This window comes from Mobula hypostoma, chromosome 2, assembly GCF_963921235.1.
Source record: "Mobula hypostoma chromosome 2, sMobHyp1.1, whole genome shotgun sequence".
Lineage (NCBI taxonomy): Eukaryota > Metazoa > Chordata > Chondrichthyes > Myliobatiformes > Myliobatidae > Mobula > Mobula hypostoma.
The window spans coordinates 184,149,877-184,168,780 of NC_086098.1; the positions used below are offsets into that span (position 1 = coordinate 184,149,877).

The following is an 18,904-nucleotide window of genomic DNA, read 5'->3' on the forward strand; positions in this document are numbered from 1 at the left end:
CCAATTAACCAATGGGCTAATCAAGCAGAATCCACTGTACAGTGTATACTATTTACTGTTTCACATGAAACCACCCATATAATATGCATACTGTTTACTCTGTGTGCTTCATGTGAGTATATATCTCAATATAATAATCTCACTGAGTTATACAGCATAGAGACCAGCCTTTCAGTCTGGCTGGTCCCTGCTGACCAACATTACCATCTAACCTGGTCCCATTTGCCTACATTTGGCCCTCATCCCTCTAAACCTTTCCTATCCCTGTATCCAGACAAGTACATATTAAGTGCTGTTGATGTTTCAATCTTATCCACTCCCTCAGGCAGCTCATTCTATATACTGACCACCCTCTGGGTAAAAATGTTGTTCCCCCCCGGGTTCCTAATAAATCTCTCCCTTCTCATGGTAAACGAATGCCCTCTAGGTTTTCATTTCCTAAGCCTGCAAAAGAGAGTATGCAGACAAAAACACAAGAGATTCTGCAGATACTGGAAATCTTGAGCAACACACACAAAATGTTGGAGGAACTCAGCAAATTAGGTAGCATCTACAGAGGAGAATAAACAGATTATGTTTCAGGCTCAGATCCTTCATCAAAATGTCTTTCTTCTTCTTTTCCAGATGAAGTTTCTTGGCCTAAACATTAATTGTTTATTCTCCTTCTTTCTCACTGCCTGATTTGCTGAGATCCTACAGAATTTTGGGTGCACTGGAATACTGTGTGCATTGAACCTATCTATGCCCCTCATGATTTTATACACTTCTGTAAGATCATTCATGGTTCCTATGTTCCATTGAAAAAGTCCAAACATGCTCAACCTCTCTCCTTCACTCAGTCCCGCAAGTTCTAACAACATCTGGGTAATCTCCTTTGCACTCTTCCTAGTTTAAAAATATCTTTCTTATTGCAAGTTGACAAAAGCTGAACACAATGTTCCAAATGTGACCTCACCACTTGATCTGAAAATGTAGCACTAAGTGATTATCAGGATTAAATTCCATCTTCCATTGCTCTGACCAGTTTACCAGCTAAGCCAAGTTTTCCTGAAGCCTAAAGCTAAGCTTCTCACTATTGTATAATTTAGAGTCTGGAACTCACTGGGATGCCACCTGGTCAGTAACACTGAACCTTCAGGAGCTCACTCTTGCTTAATAGAAACATAGAAACATAGAAAATAGGTGCAGGAGTAGGCCATTCGGTCCTTCGAGCCTGCACCACCATTCAGTATGATCATGGCTGATCATCCAACTCAGAACCCTGTACCAGTCTTCCCTCCATACCCCCTGATTCCTTTAGCCACAAGAGCCATATCTAACTCCCTCTTAAATATAGCCAGTGAACTGGCCTCAACTGTTTCCTGTGGCAGAGAATTCCACAGATTCACCACTCTCTGTGTGAAGAAGTTTTTCCTAATTTCGGTCCTAAAAGGCTTCCCCTTTATCCTCAAACTGTTACCCCTCGTTCTGGACTTCACCAACATCGGGAACAATCTTCCTGCATCTAGCCTGTCCAATCCCTTTAGGATTTTATACATTTCAATAAGATCCCCCCTCAATCTTCTAAATTCCAACGAGTATAAACCTACTCGATCCAGTCTTTCATCATATGAAAGTCCTGCCATCCCAGGAATCAATCTGGTGAACCTTCTTTGTACTCCCTCTATGGCAAGGATGTCCTTCCTCAGATTAGGGGACCAAAACTGCACACAATACTCCAGGTGTGGTCTCACCAATGCCTTGTACAACTGCAGTAGTACCTCCCTGCTCCTGTACTCGAATCCTCTTGCTATGAATGCCAGCATACCATTCGCCTTTTTCACCGCCTGCTGTACCTGCATGCCCACTTTCAATGACTGGTGTATAATGACAGCCAGGTCTCGTTGCACCTCCCCTTTTCCTAATCGGCCACCATTCAGATAATAATCTGTTTTCCTGTTTTTGCCACCAAAGTGGACAACCTCACATTTATCCACATTAAATTGCATCTGCCATGAATTTGTCCACTCACCTAACCTATCCAAGTCACCCTGCATCCTCTTAGCATCCTCTTAGCATCCTCCTCACAGCTAACACTGCCGCCTAGCTTCGTGTCATCCGCAAACTTGGAGATGCTGCATTTAATTCCCTCATCTAAGTCATTAATATATATTGTAAACAACTGGGGTCCCAGCACTGAGCCTTGCGGTACCCCACTAGTCACTGCCTGCCATTCTAAAAAGATCCCGTTTATTCCCACTCTTTGCTTCCTGTCTGTCAACCAATTCTCTATCCACATTAATACCTTACCCCCAATACCATGTGCTTTAAGTTTGCACACTAATCTCCTGTGTGGGACCTTGTCAAAAGCCTTTTGAAAATCCAAATATACCACATTCACTGGTTCTCCCCTATCCACTCTATTAATTACATCCTCAAAAAATTCTATGAGATTCGTCAGACATGATTTTCCTTTCACAAATCCATGCTGACTTTGTCCGATCATTTCACCGCTTTCCAAATGTGCTGTTATCACATCTTTGACAACTGACTCTAGTATTTTCCCCACCACCAATGTTAGGCTAGCTGGTCTATAATTCCCCGGTTTCTCTCTCCCTCCTTTTTTAAAAAGTGGGGTTACATTAGCCACCCTCCAATCCTCAGGAACTAGTCCAGAATCTAAAGAGTTTTGAAAAATTATCACTAATGCATCCACTATTTCTTGGGCTACTTCCTTAAGCACTCTGGGATGCAGACCATCTGGCCCTGGGGATTTATCTGCCTTTAATCCCTTCAATTTACCTAACACCACTTCCCTACTAACATGTATTTCCCTCAATTCCTCCATCTCACTGGACCCTCTGTCCCCCACAATTTCCGGAAGATAATTTATGTTCTCCTTAGTGGAGACAGAACCAAAGTAGTTATTCAATTGGTCTGCCATGTCCTTGCTCCCCATAATCAATTCACCTGTTTCTGTCTGTAGGGGACCTACATTTGTCTTAACCAATCTTTTTCTTTTCACATATCTATAAAAGCTTTTACAGTCAGTTTTTATGTTCCCTGCCAGTTTTCTCTCATAATCTTTTTTCCCTTTCCTAATTAAGCCCTTTGTCCTCCTCTGCTGGACTCTGAATTTCCCCCAGTCCTCAGGTGAGCCACTTTTTCTGGCTAATTTGTATGCTTCTTCTTTGGAATTGATACTATCCTTAATTTCCCTTGTCAGCCACAGGTGCACTACCTTCCCTGATTTATTCTTGGATGGGAATGATTTGAGAAGTAACTTCCCAATCCTCTCAGTTGCTGAGAGATATCTATGATTAACCCTGACTCCCTCTGTATCGTACTGCCAATTCTAACATATAAATACCAAGGCATCATTTTCTAACATATTCATCCTATGTACAGCCCTTGTCTTTGCTTGTGCTAAAGATAATTAGTACATTATCATAAGGCTACAATAACCAATAATACACCATGCAAACACTCGAGTCGAGTATGATGTTCTCCAAAGGGTTGTCTATTGGTGGGTCCTCAGGTGACTGCAGCGGCTGACCCGGGATCCACATATTCTGGTGCTGTGTGGACTAGAGTAAGTGGTGGCTGTGGACAGTGGTTGGGTCTTTTGGTTGTTCAGTCCCTGCTTTCGCAGCTGCCACTTGTCCTCTGCGGCATGGTGAAAGTCACTCTCATGTAGCACTGCTCCCTCTTGAACAGAGTTCCTTCAGGTGTATCTATAGTTTGCAATCTTACCAATAATACTGTCATATGTGCGAGATGGAAACTGTACTTGTAGCGCTGGCTTGCCAATATTGAGCAAAGCCAGTCATTAAAATGAGATGAAAATTGAAATTTAATAGATTAATCACGCTTTTAAAAAATCACTCAATGGAGAAGACTGTAAATTCAATTTTACAAATTGTAAATTGATTATTAATCTATTTGATCGAAAGCTGATAGCCAGTTTGAACTCTGACAACCTGTTTTGCTTGGGGTGTTATTTGTAAAGAGGCATGGAACACGTAGTATCAACTGAAGTGCCCGAGTGATACTTGGTCACAGTGGAGACTGCACTCAAAAATTGTCTGTCCCATTATCAATCCAATGCTGAGTCTTGAATAAACAGAACACAGTGCACTTTATTCTTTTCATGAGATGCTGCCTGATTTGCTCAGTTCCTCTAGCATTTTGTGAGTATTACAGTGCACTGTGTAATCTAAGACAGAGTTCACATACATCGTAACCAGTTAACTTGACAATGCACCCTGTAATCTCTTTCTCCCAAAAAATGATTCTGCAGGACATCTAAGTGAAACAAAGAAAAGGCTGCTAACTTAACTAAGTCTGTACTGTGTGTGATTTGCTAGTTGAGAGCTGCTATGTGAGCCACAGACTATTCAAATGATTGCATAACTAATCCTTACTGAAAAGGCAGGGTTTGGGTTTAGGATCAGAATTGAAATCCAAATTCTAATTAACTTAATAGCAATTCCAATGATCAATTTTGATTGATTAGGAAGTTTATAACTGCTGGGTTTTTAATGCAGTTTGGTAGTTTGTTGTGATATCACATAATGAGAGCATCCATCATGGTGCTTTAACTCATTCACTGCTAAAGGCAGGACTCTCTCACTGCTCCCAAGATGACACTAGATGGCAGTGTTCTTGCAGTGCTTTAATAGATGTAGGCTGCAGCCAATAAATACAAAATGGCAAGTTATAGATAGGCTGCCCTCAAGTCTAATGACTCAAATCTATTCAAATAACAAAGGAATTTTTGGACTTAACCTTGCTCAGATGAAAGGGTGATTCCATGCCTTAAATTACTTTTATTAGCAGTGAAAATTTTCTGGTCACTTTTGGCAGAAGTAACCACTCTCACACAGGAATCACCTGCAGCAGAACCCTCTACTCTATCCAGATCTAATAACTGGATTATTATTTACTATTTCAGAAGGAAACTCGAGTCTCTTTTGGCATTTCCATACGTGATACTGAGCTAATCATTTCATGTTATTAGCATTGAATTGTGGCTATCTCCAAGAAAGGAGGTGTTTGACTGTGGTCATTACATAAGGGTCTCCCTGCTGGCTGCCACAGAGAAATTCATCCCCTGGACCCTTCTCCCAGTGGCTGAACTCATTATTGCCCTGAATCATGGCGTGGATTCCATTCTTCAAGAAGCAGTGGATGCGATTTTTCACCATGAGATGAATCCAAGAAAGATATATAGAGCAGCACTAGTACATAGTTTTGACATCACAAAAGACTTCTCTGTCAACCAGTAGTGATCACAAGAATCCTGCTCAAATTTGGTGGTCCTGAGATATATATTAAAATTCTACATCTTCTGTGAGATGTTATTAAAGGCATGATCCTAACCACCAGGTCCTCCAAAGACTCCAATTCCAATGTATATCAACAATCTTTGCTTCAGATCTCCCTTTTCTATACTACATGCAGCTCACTTTCAATGAGCATCTGACTGAAGTGGATCTGGTCTCTCAGAGAGTGGCAATAATTCACGTTTTGATGTTTCCAGTCCAGAACCAAGATTATCCCAACTTTACTACTAAGTCACTGTACGAACAAAATCCATTTGTTTATGCAAACCGAAGACCAGGTTCCAAGTTATTGTTGACCCCTTCTCTGAAGTGCTCAACTAGAAGGACTTTACACTACAGATCGGACTGAAGTTCTTTACTAACTTGCTCCTGCTACACTCTATTCCCAACAATCAAGCTTCCCAGTGAGCCCATGGGAAAAGGTTTGGCTTCATAACCCAGGTGCATAGAGTGATATTGATAATTCATCACTGTTTTCCATGCACCAGCAAAACATTTAGCCAATCAAGGAAAAGAATGTTCCAAGACCAAGATCTCCAACCCAGCACAAAAGTCACCGTGTGCTGGTTAGCAATGATCCTTTACATTTTGGAGTCACTGGACAACTGAATGAATTCCTCCAAATCAGCTAGCTAGATGGACAGACCAACATCAGTGCACACTGCTTGGCAAAATCCTCAGCATCAGGTCTTTGATCATGCTAAGTTAGCTCTGGTTGATAGGCATTATGTTCTTAGGGAGTCCCTAAGGTGACTGCTGAGGCTGGTCTGGAACCTGCATATTCTGCCAAAACTAGCGTTGGTGGTGATTGATGGGGTATTTGGGTATGTGCACATATCCTGCTGATTACAAATGAACTCTGTATGCTCCCATTATAGGAACTTGAGTTGTTTTGTGCCTTTCTTGATGCTCCTCCTACATCTGTGCAGTCAGGGGCCAGGGACCAGCACTGATCAATTAGGATGTTGCATCTTCTTATGGAGAGATCGAGGGCATCCTTAAAGAAATTTCTTTGTACAGGAAATCTTTGGCTGTGAGGGAGCTTCGAATAGAGAACTTGATTAGAAAGTCTGGTGTTGGGTATGGTGAGGAGTATGAGAATGCACTGCATTTGAAGGCTGCTTACACAGAGTGGAGACAAAAGAGGCTGCAGATATTGGAATATGGGACAAAAAAACAGAACAGAGGTTCAGGAGGTAGCTGCTGAGGCAAGGAATGTTGGTTGGCATTTTGGGTCAATCTCTGAAGAAGGAAACATAGGATAATTTTACCAAATAGATAGAGGTGCTATATCAAAAGAAATGAGTTAAAATTAAAAGGAAAACAAGACGTGAAGCTTCGCCTGCATTCTAACATTTCATAAATAGCCTAAGTCTCTGAAAATTTAACTATTAATGTCATGGGTTAAACAACTGGAAAAATATATATTTCGCTAAATCCATTGATGATTGGTACGTAGGAATAAAAATAGTTGTGGATAATAGTGGAAAGAGAATATTTAAATATTAAAATAATGTAATAGAGCAGAAATTGCTATCAGCAGTATTCACACACAAGCACTCAATGGTCCCATATCAAATACTCTTTATATCAGGCACTAACCTGTTTATATTCACGAAAATAATGGAACTTAAATGTCATTAGTGAACCAGTCATTTCAAATGTTACAAAATGGACTAATTTCATTAACCTGGTTTGAAATATGACAGCAATTCGTGGGAAATCAATATCCTGGTGTGATATTCCAGTGTCTGGTGGTTACAGTATATTTGCTATGTTAGAAGAAAGCCCTTAACTCTGAATGGAGTTATCGGGACGTTGTCATGACAGGGTTTTTTCAGCAGGCTTTCTTATTTTTATGAGGCCGATGTTTTACTCAGAGAGTGGTGGATGCCTGGAATGTGCTGCCTGGTGTAGTGGTGGGGGAAAATACATTAGAGGCTTTTAAGAGACATTTGGATAGGAACATGAATGTGAGGAAGATAGAGGGATATGAACATTGTGTAGGTAGGCGGGGTTAGGTTTTAGACTAGCTGGTTCGGCACAACATTGTGGGCTGAAGGGCCTATTTCTGTGCTGTGCTGTTCTATTCTATGTTATGAAAGTCTACAATGTTAAATGCTAAAAGTTATCCAACTACAGAAATGGGCACTTTGGCTTATTGAGTCCATTATGACTAGGAGCCACCCATTTACTTTAATACTACATTAATTTTATTTCTCCATCAACTCTCTCCAGATTCTACCGCTCATCCATACACCAGCATTTTATGTCTGTTACTCTGGATTTCCAGGATCTGCAGAACCTCCTGTGTTTGTAATTTACTGTTGATAAATAACCTACCAACCACATTTGGGGGAGCAGGTTTAGGACAGAGATGAGGAGGAACCGCTTTTCTCAGAGAGTGGTGAATCTGTGGAATTCTCTGCCCAATGAAGCAGTAGTGGCTACCTCAGTAAATATATTTAAGACACGGGAGGATAGATTTTTGCATAGTAGGGGAATTAAGGGTTATGGGGAAAAGGCAGGTAGGTGGAGATGAGCCATAGCCAGATCAGCAATGATCTTATTGAATGGTGGAGCAGGCTCGATGGGCCAGATGGCCTACTCCTGCACCTATTTCTTATGTTCTTATATATGTTATGAAATTTGTTGTTTGGAGGCAGCAGTGCAGTGCAATACATAAAATATACTATAAATCAAAATAAGACATGAAATATATTAAAAATCAAATTAAGTAAGAAGTGCAGAAAGAGAGCAAAAATAGTGGGGTAGTGTAACTGGGATGGTTCATTATCTATTCTGAAATCTGACGATGGAGGGGAATAAGCTGACCCTAAAACCTATACTCTCTGCCTGATGAGAAGGAGGCATGCCCTAGGTGGTAGGGGTCCTCAATGATGGATGCAACCTTTTTGTGGCATTGTTTTTTGAAGATGTCCTTCATGGTGGAGAATCTCATGCCCATAATGGAGCTGGCTGAGTCTACAATCTTCTACAGCACTTTCCAGTCCTCTGCAGTGGCTCCTCCAAACCAGAGAGAGATGCAACCAATTAGAGTGCTCTGCACGGTACATCTGTAGAAATTTGCTGCAGTCTTTGATGACATACCAAACCTCCCCAACTCCTAACGAAGTATAGCTGCTGGCATGCCCTCTTTTGATTGTTGGGCCCAGAGTAGAACTTTTTTATGATTATGAGGACACACAGTCCCCTTTTATTGTCATTTAGTAATGCATGCATTAAGAAATGATAAAAATGTTTTTCCAGAATGATATCACGAAAACACATGACAAACCGACTTAAAAACTAACAAAAAACACATAATTATAACATATAGTTACAACAGTGCAAAGCAATACCGTAATTTGATAAGAACAGACCATGGCACAGTAAAAGTCTCAGAGTCTCTCGAAAGTCCCATCATCTCACGTAGACGGTGAACCTCCAGCGCCGCCAACTTGCCGATGCAGCATCCCCGAAGCATCCGACCATAGTCCGACACTGAGCCCGTCTGAAAAACTCAGAGCCTTCGACCGCCTCCCGACACCGATGCACCAAGCATCATCTCTGCCGAGCGTTTTGACCCCGGCCCCGGCAGCAGGCGATACGCTCTTCAGTGACATTACCAAGGAACTTGAACGTGCTCATCCTTACTAATGTGATCATGTAGAGTTTCATCAAATCTATCATTCAATATAATGTCTGCATTCATTATAATCAAGATGTATTACTGTATGTGCGACTTCAATTCAAATGTTATGGTATTAAGAAGGGTAGAGGCCTAATACAGACGTACCTTCGGCCTCCTTGCCCTTGGCTTCTGCAGACAAATTTCTGCAGCCCAACCGTGGAGAAATAAAACAATGTGCTTTTGTAAATGAAGGGATAAAATGAATGATGAATGTGTTGCAGTAAAATGCAGATTAAATGGGATAGGAACTACAGAACAAGAGCAATACACAGCATATGCATATGCATTACGATGACGTACCTACCCTCCCTCCTTGTCACCACTCCAAGCCCACTGGCAACATCGAGAGTGCCGACTTACCACAGGGATTGAAACGTCAAGACCTAGTAGCTTTACTTTACTGATGAAGGAACCTGCAGAGGATTCTAGCTGCAATTTGAGACTATTGGTTTACAACATTGAATGGCTATATTTTTGGCATGCATTGGTAGTCAGCACTGCCAAATGTACAGTGGGATTTGTCTTGTTTCTGATGAACTAGCTGATGGGAAAAGCTTAGATAAAGAAATATTGACACTTCCCCTGTCTCACTTGTTATAAATGCTGCCTCAATCAGCAAGTGTAATTGGCACAAGTAGATAAAAGAAATGGTCAATCTTTCAAAACTTAGGCCACAGAAATAACTGCTTTGTTATCTTACTTTTAAAATGTAGTTTACTGATATTTTCACTGTACCAATAGGTCTTTGACAATTTTTTAAAAATCTGGCTTGTTAAGACTTGATTCTAATTTAGAATTGACTGATTTTTGCTAGGTGAGAACATTGCAGAACTAAAACAGCCAGATGTTTTACTTGAATGGGTTAAGAAACTGAATCAGTAGTTGTGACATTATCACCAGAGTTTTTGATGGCATGTGTGCTGGCAACTATGGTGACTCTTGTAGCAGTTACACCTTTCTCATCTCAAGTATTGATAGTGACTATTGTTGCTATAACAGTGGGTCGTCTCTTTTTGTAACGTCCACATTACTTTGATTTCAGAAATGGCCACTTCTGATATTTAAAAGCCGGAGGCATAAACTACTTATCAATATACCATTTTCAGTGAATGAAATATTTGGTCTTTTGAAGGCTAATGGAATTTTCATCTACTTAACTAAAAGATTGTTCTGCGTTGTGTTGTTCATTCTCATCTACTGTGAAAAATAATTAAGTATCAACTTAGGAAATTGCAAAAAAATGGAATACAAAGGAAAAACTTCTTAGTACAAGGCTATGGCTTAAGGCACTTTGAAATAAACATTGGCTAAAATAAAATTGTGCATGCAATAAGTGCTACTGGCCACAAAAGTATATGAATTTTCTTAATAGAGGCTTCCCATAAGGTCCAGAAATTCAATTTTAAACTGTACTAGTTTTCATATTCTACTTTACCAAGTCATTGGGAAAGGGGTTAAACAAACACTAACTAAGAGTTCATTTTATGTTTGTTTGACATAAGGTTAAAAACAGGTTTTGCCTTTGAAAATTCAAGTGCAGTTTCCATCAGGTTGTAATGACAATTTTCAGCACAATTTGCCCTAAATCAGTCAAATCAACATAAAGGACAGGGGTGATGTTCAGACCAAATTACGTCTAGCCAACTCAACCTTTCAAAACCATTCGAGGATCTTCTAAATAGCACACTATGGTGTTTATCATTTTCAGAAATCAGATTTCAATTTGGTTCTGGAGGTTACATTGATTAAAAATGCTTCAATTGTGTAGCAAACTCATTTTCTTCTGTAATGAAGAAATGTACCATTGACAATGTAATGGAAAGGTATTTAAGGTACTCTTTAAGTGGTTATATTCTAAAGCTATTAATATAAGCTATTAAGCTAATTGTCACATTATGTTAATTTCAATGCACATTTCATCAATGAAGTCAGCTCAGTGCACCTTGTAGAGGAATTAAGGTATCTGTTATTATCACAACAGGACTGTGCCTTCATCTGCATGGATATCAGAAGCTGATATCAGTTCTACTTAATGAAGACATGAAATGACTGAAAATTGTTAAAAACACTGCTCGTTAGAAATGTGAAATAAAATCCGAAAGAGAAATTGAAAATGAATTTGGAGGAGCAACAGCTCTCTGGGTAGCTTCCAACCTGATGGCATGAACATTGATTTCCCCAACATCTGGTAATACTGCCCTGTCCTCCTCCCTCCTTATCCATTCATTATTCTGGTTTTCTTTTTACCCCTTTGCTTTTCCACACCTGCCTATCACATCCCTCTGGTGCTCCTCCTCCTCCTCTTTCTCGGATAATCCACTCTCCTCTCCTATCAGATTCTTTCTTCTTCAGCCCTTCACCTTTTCCATCTATCACCTCCCAGTTTCTCCCTTGCTTCCGCCTCGCCCACCTACCCACCTTCCACCTCACCTGGCTTCTCCGATCACATTCCTCCACCTTCTTATTCTGGCTTCTTCTCTCTTCTTTTCCAGTCCTGATGAAGGGCCTCGACCTGAAACATTTGACACTTTATTCCTCTCTGTAGATGCTGTCTTTTCTACTGAGTACCTCCAACACTTTTGTGTTACTGAGAAAAGGGGAAATATTTCCAGTGCTCCTGGTGTGACCTCCTGTGTATCGGTGAGACTGAATGTAGCTAGGGAGACTGCTTCACTATGCACCTTTGCTTTGTCCACCACAAAAAGCGGGATCTCCCTGTGGCCACCCATTTCAATTCTACTTCCCATTCCCATTCTGACATGTCAGTCTATGGCCTCCTCTACTGCCGTGATGAGGCCACACTCTGGTTGGAGGAGCAATACCTTATATTCTATCTGGGTAGCGTCCAATGCAATGGCATGAGCATTGATTTTTCAAACCTGGTAATTGCCCCCCCCCCACCTTTCTCTTTCACCATTCCCTATTCCTATTTCCCTCCCTCACCTTATCTCCTTACGCGCCCATCACCTCCCTTTGGTGTTCCTTTCTCTTCTCTTTCTTCCATAGTCTTCTGTCCTCTCCTATCAGATTCCCCCTTCTCTAACCCTTTACTTCTTTCACCAATCAATTTTCCAGATCTTTACTTCCCACCCTCCCCTCTCGCAGTTTTGTCTATCACCTATCAGCTTGTACTCTTTCCTGCCCCCCACCTTTTTACTCTGACTTCTCCTCTTCTCTTCCAGTCCTGATGAAGGGTCTCAGCCTGGAATGTCGACCATTTACTCTTTTCCATAGGTGCTGGCCTGGCCTGCCGAGTTCCCCCAGCTTTTTGTGTATGTTACCATGGAAACGTTCAGTGGGTCAGGCTGGAACTGGAGAAGGAGCATGGTAGCATAGTGGTTACCACAACGGTTTACAGTACAGACGACCCAGGTTCAATTCCAACCACTGCCTGTAAGGAGTTTGTACGTTTGCCCCATGACCACATGGGTTTCTTCCAAGTGCTCTGGCTTCCTTCCACAGTCCAAAGATATACCAGTTGGTAGGTTAATTGGTCATTGTAAATTGTCCCGTGACCCGGCTGGAATTGAATTGGGGATTGCTGGGCGGCGTGGCTCAAAGGTCTGGAAGGGCCCATTTATCTCAATAAGTAAATAATAAAGCAACTGAGTTAGCTGCAGGTTGAACTCCATCTACTGAAGGGTCTTTACTTGTTAATCAAATCAAGTTTAATTATCATTCAAACCATACATAGTTTCTCACCTGGTCTACAACTAGGCTTGAGGCCTAGTCCTTGCTACAACCTGCAACATGTCATCTGTCCCTCCAACAGACAAGGGTAACAGGCCTGCAACAATTTACATTATCACTACCCAACAGAGTCTTGTGATCACAAATGAAGTGTCTGAGATAATCTTCCATGGTTAAACTGCACCACCTCCAATGCTCCCAAATAGCAGACAGCATGGATTTGCAGCCATGTCAGCTCCTCCGAACCCAATCTGGCTCCTCCGACATCCAGGTGGGCTCCTCTGATATCCTGACCATCTCCTTTCCCATTACACTGTCTCCTTCTCCGACATCATGGCCAGCCCCTTCGACACCTTAGCCGGCTCCACCACCAACATTAGTCCAATTACTCCAATCAATGAGCAGCATCCTGGTGGAGAGCCCTGCAGTACCCGAAGTTCTTGGAGTAGAATTGTCTTTGGATGTAAAAGACAAATGTTACAATGTGAGAACACCTTTGGTTAGCCCCCAAGAGGCCGCTGCGTTCTCAAGCATTGCCATCTTATCAGAATTCTGATTTTCATTCTGTTTTTAATACAGAAATAGCCTCACTGTTTTGCAATATGAAGCTGAGACTTTAGAGATAACAATGATTCTTGAAAGTAAAATGACTTTGAGTGCAATTTGCATATTGATTGCCATTTTCCTCCAAGGCAGAAATCCTTGGCCATAGAATTGAATCAGTAAGGTGATGCATTGCTCCACCTTGCTTCTTGAACAACCTGCCTGTGCTCCAATTTAAACTACAGCAGCCATACTTCTTGTGCTGGTTATACGTTCTGCAATCCTCTCTAACCTAGTGTAATGAGATTCAGGCAGCTGTGTCTGATTTTTTTTCTTTGTTAATCTATTGGAGCCAGTTTTAGATGAAACAAAACCTGATTACACATAGCAAGGATGGAATTGAATTCCAAGACATTAATTTGATGTCAAAATGGCCTGCTTTGGGCTTGTAGTTTTGAAATGATAAACCATGATAATCTTTCTAGTATAACTTTGTACGGTGGATAAGCAAACCTGCGAATGAGCCCAAGAGTAGTGACCCCAGAATTTAAAGTGGAGATTGATAGTTTCCTAAATACTAAGGGCATCCAAGGGATAATAAATCGGCCATCATGGAATGGAGAATTGGACTTGATGGGCTGAATGGCCTAATTCTGCTCCTATATCTTAATAATGGGTGAGGAATTTAAAATAAATCCCAGCAAAGTCTGAACCCTGAGGTTAGATTACTGTTGTTATATGTTTCAGGGTGTCTTGAATTGTGACACTTAATCATGGTTTTATTGAGATTTTTGGCCTTTCCTTTACCAGTGGGACCTGTCAGATCTAAAAGTGACAGACAGTGTAGAGTGTCTCATGAATTCATGATATTTATTCAGGAGGATTAAATGAAATGCGTTACAAGAGTAATCATGTACAAGTGCCAATGTTGGAAGTTGTGTTCTTGTATTGAGAGAAAATTAATTACTGGAAACATCATAGATAATAACACATCGAACTCCAATGGCATTGCCATCTGCTCTGATCTTCAGACATAGAACAAGTTGCTACAATCACTGCATATAGATTTCAGATTCCGATCCAGATTTATTTATCACATGTACCTCAAAACATACAGTGGAATATATTCTTTGCATTAACAAACAACACACCCAAAGATGTGCTGGGAGTTGCGAGGGTTCAACTGCAATTTTAAGAATAGTAGTTGTATAATTTTTGGAGGTTTTCCCAGAGGTGATGCAAAGTGCTAAGTGTATTTCTTTGGAGAATATTTTTGGCATTGCCAGGTTTTATAATGTTAGTGAGTGGAAGGAGTTCTTGCTGAGAAATTCGTTTATCCCAAATTAGTAACCGTGGAATCTAATGCAAAAAAATGAAGCAAAAAGTAAACAACATTCTAAAACTGCAGACCTTAATGAAAGGAGTTACGTGAGCTTGTAGTGAGAGAAAATAAACAGTACTCAGAAGGTTATAGAGGAGGGCAGAGGTCAGGTGGAGTTTGTCCTTAAATGCCAATGATTCAGCCTTGTCTGCAGGGTGACAGGAAACATGACGTGGGAGTCTCTGTGCTCCTTTAATCTTAAGCACTAGGATCCAAACCCCATCAGTAACTGAAAGATAGACAATGCACTTGAGATAAACTGCCGATGCAAGGCTTCTTGATGTAATGAATCCCAAGGGAATTCCAGAGACAGCTATAAATTGCCTGGAACTCTCTTCCATTTCCCTTGAACAGCTGATGAGAGAAAGCCCTATTTCAGTGAATATTAATTAGCACAATTAAACTCCATCTGGTTAACTATCATTTACTTTCCTTGAATAATCATATAGGAGACTTTATGATTTGATTTCAGATCACAATTACCCCATCCCTCACAAACCTTTTATTAATTCATTTTTCACAGTTCCAATCTTACTTATATTGCTTGCACGTCTCTGGATCAGTGAAGTGTTACATTTGCATTTCACATTGCAGTGCAAACTACCGGCATTACTTCTTGAAATGGAGAATGGTGAACTAGTAAGGGTTTCAGTCAGCACTTTGTAGAAGTTCCCAAATGGAAATGAAATAACCAGCTGTGTTCTATCAGATTGGAACTAAGCATATATGTCAGATTATTACTGTCAGTCATGTGGCCGATATCTTGACAATAACAACAATCTGTATTTATATAGTACGATTAATATAGAGTCAGGTTGATCATAAGATACAAACAAGAGAAAATCTGCAGATGCTGGAAATCCCAGCAACAGACGCAAAATGCTGGAGTAACTTAGCAGGCCAGGCAGCAACAATGCAAAAGAGTTCAGTTGACGCTTTGGGCCGAAACCCTTTGGCTGGACTCGGCCCGAAACATTGACTGTACTCTTTTCCATAGATGCTGCCTGGCCTGCTGAGTTCCTCCAGCATTCTGTGTGTGTTGATCATAAGACAGCTAGTCATTTGCTCTTCGACCGTTCTTTTTCTCCCAGTTTTCTGGCACATCTTCTTCAGGCTCATTGACATGGCCTAGGGTCGAGCCACTTTTCCTCTGTAAGTGACCAGATGCACTCAAAGAATAGCTTTGAAAGTTGGTAAGACCTCATGTCGAATTTCACTGGATGTCAAAGCTGTCACTGCTGTAGTGTTTCATTCAGGAAAAAATAAAATACAACTACTGAAAACATTATTACTTAAAAAAGCATCAAACACTAAAGAATACTTGAAAACATTGAAGTGCATTTCATCTCAGTAGATGGTAGAGTCATAGAAAAGTACAGTACAGAAAGCAGGCTTTTCGGGCCATCTAGTCCATGCTGAACGATTTAAGCTTCCTACTCTCATCGACCCGCACCAGGACCATAACGCTCCATACCCCTGCCATCCATGTACCTATCCAAACTTCTCTTAAACATTGAAATCGAGCTTGCATGCACCACTTGCACTGGCAGCTCATTCCACACTCTCACCACCCTCTGACTGAGAAGTTCTTCTCATGTTCCCCTTAAATTTTTCACCTTTTGCACTTAACCCATGACTTCTAGTTGTAGTCCCACTCAGCCTCAGTGGAAAAGCCTGTTTGCATTTACCCTATCTACACCCCTCATAATTTTGTGTGTCTTGATCAAATCCCCTCTCAGATTTCTGCACTTCAAAGAATAAAGTCATAACCTATTCAATCTTTCCCTATAACTCAGGTCCTCCAGTCCCCGTGACATCCTTGTAAATTTTGTCTCTACTCTTTCAACCTTATTGAGGTAGATAAACCATTTTTATTTAACTTACCCTCCCAGCTGCTGATTGGTTTCAATGAAGCAACAGGTTCTGTCTAAGTTGCAGGCCTTCCAGCAGTAGAGTGACAGATGACTTAGGTTTATAATCACTGCTTGGGTGCGTGGCTGCACAGTAACTGAAATGCTCCCGTGCACATAGCCTTTGTTGCTACGCAGCTGGGGGTTTCTTTTATGTAATGTTAATATAAAATGCTGTGCAGTTTTCAGGCCTTGTTAATATTTTCTGCTCTGAGCAATGGTTGGTCCACGCAGCTGTAAAAAAATTAGAGGGAACGTTGTTTATAATACAAAATAATACAAAATGTGAAGGCATCTGAAAAAAAAGATAAACTTAAAGATCCAAAAGTGCAAAGCATTTGCAAAAGATGGATGAACTAACAGCGCAAATACATACAAATGGATAGGATCAAAGCCAGTTGGTATTATTATCAGATGTACAAGTACATGTATGCAACGTCCAATGAAAAACTCACTTGCAGCAACATCGCAGACACATAGCATCATGTAAGCAGCAATCACAAGAGAATCATAAACATCAATGAAGCACAATTTTGAGTGCAAAGTGATCAAGGTGGTCACTAAACTCCAGGAATTGGGGCTGTCCCAGTTGGTTCTGGAACTCAATAGCTGCTCTTGAGTCTGGGGTGGGCGTAGGACTTCAGACTTCTGTAGCTCCTGCCTGAAGGTAGCTGTGAGCAGATGGCATGGAGGGACTGGCCCAGATTTCCCTCGCTCTCCATGATGTTCGTTGCTCTCTCCAGGGTGCTGGAGCCTTTCACTGTTCCATTCTTTGGTCAGTTTAAACACTGACCCTGAGAGACTAAAAAGTCAGGGTGTCGGTTGTGACGAGAGTCGACTTTGCTTGTTGTCGGCGATGGTGCTGAGGCTAGGAAGCCTGCTCCGTGCCTGCTAACACAATGGACTGGTAAGCAAGGCTCTGGACCTTCTTCGGGCTGCTCCAGGGTTCAGATCTGAGGACTCACTTGCGGTTCGGAATGCTGTTGTTATTCACTTCAATTGTTTGCATGACTTGTATTTCTTTTCTTTCTCTTGTGCGTCGAGTGTTGGCCTTTTATTTTAATTTTATTCTTTTTATTTCTTTAAATTGTTTTTTTTTCAGTTGCTTTGTGGCTACCTGTGAGCAAGCAAATCTCAAGGTTGTATAACTTGTGCATTCTTTGATAGTAAATGCACTTGAATCTTGAATCTTTGATGATGGACATCACCTCCTTGAGGCAGTGCCCCCTATAGATAGGACCAGCAGCGGGGAGGAATGTGCACCTGATGTATATTCTTGATTACCTGACTGGCAGACCACAGTACGTGTGCTTGCAACACTGTGTGTCCGACAGAGTGATCAGCAGCACTGGGGCTCCACAGGGGACTGTCTTGTCTCCCTTTCTCTTCACCATTTACACCTCGGACTTCAATGACTGCACCAGAGTCTTGTCATCTTCAGAAGTTTTCGGATGACTCTGCCATAGTTGGATGCATCAGCAAGGGAGATGAGGCTGAGTACAGGTCTACAGTAGGAAACTTTGTCACATGGTGTGAGCAGAATTATCTGCAGCTTAATGTGAAAAAGCCTAAGGAGCTGGTGGTAGACCTGAGGAGGGTTAAGGTACCGGTGACCCCTGTTTCCATCCAGGGGGTCAGTGTGGACATGGTGGAGGATTACTAATACCTGGGGATACGAATTGACAATAAACTGGACTGGTCAAAGAACACTGAGGCTGTCTACAAGAAGGGTCAGAGCCGCCTCTATTTCCTGAGGAGACTGAGGTCCTTTAACATCTGCCGGACGATGCTGAGGAAGTTCTACGAGTCTGTGGTGGCCAGTGCTATCATGTTTGCTGTTATGTGCTGGGGCAGCAGGCTGAGGGTGGCAGACACCAACAGAATCAACAAACTCATTCGTAAGGCCAGTGATGTTGTGGGGATGGAACTAGACTCTCTCACGGTGGTGTCTGAAAGGAGGATGCTGTCTAAGTTGCATGCCATCTTGGTCTATGTCTCCCATCCACTGCATGATGGTCTGGTTGGGCACAGGAGTACATTCAGCCAGAGACTCATTCCACCGAGATGCAACACTGAGCGTCATAGGAAGTCATTCCTGCCTGTGGCCATCAAACTTTACAACTCCTCCCTTGGAGGGTCAGACACCCTGAGCCAATAGGCTGGTCCTGGACTTATTTCATAATTTACTTGCATAATTTACATATTACTATTTAACTATTTATGGCTCTATTACTATTTATTATTTATGGGGCAACTGTAACGAAACCCAATTTCCCCCGGGATCAATAAAGTACGACTATGACTATGACTATGATTAGGAAAACTACATTACTCACTGCAGCATCTTAAATTCCTGCACATT

General features: G+C 41.4%; 1 long non-coding RNA gene across 1 annotated transcript in view; it reads right to left on the bottom strand.

The window, feature by feature from the left end:
- Positions 1–15,609: 15,609 nt before the first annotated feature.
- The window catches only part of LOC134360300 (uncharacterized), a 52,721-nt gene continuing 49,426 nt past the window's right edge, over positions 15,610–18,904 (bottom strand). Inside the window, exons 2-3 of the long non-coding RNA XR_010021311.1 lie at positions 16,517–16,776; positions 15,610–15,870 (exon numbers count right to left, since the gene is read on the bottom strand). This is a non-coding gene — a long non-coding RNA (uncharacterized LOC134360300). The remainder of the gene's footprint in view (positions 15,871–16,516; positions 16,777–18,904) is intronic.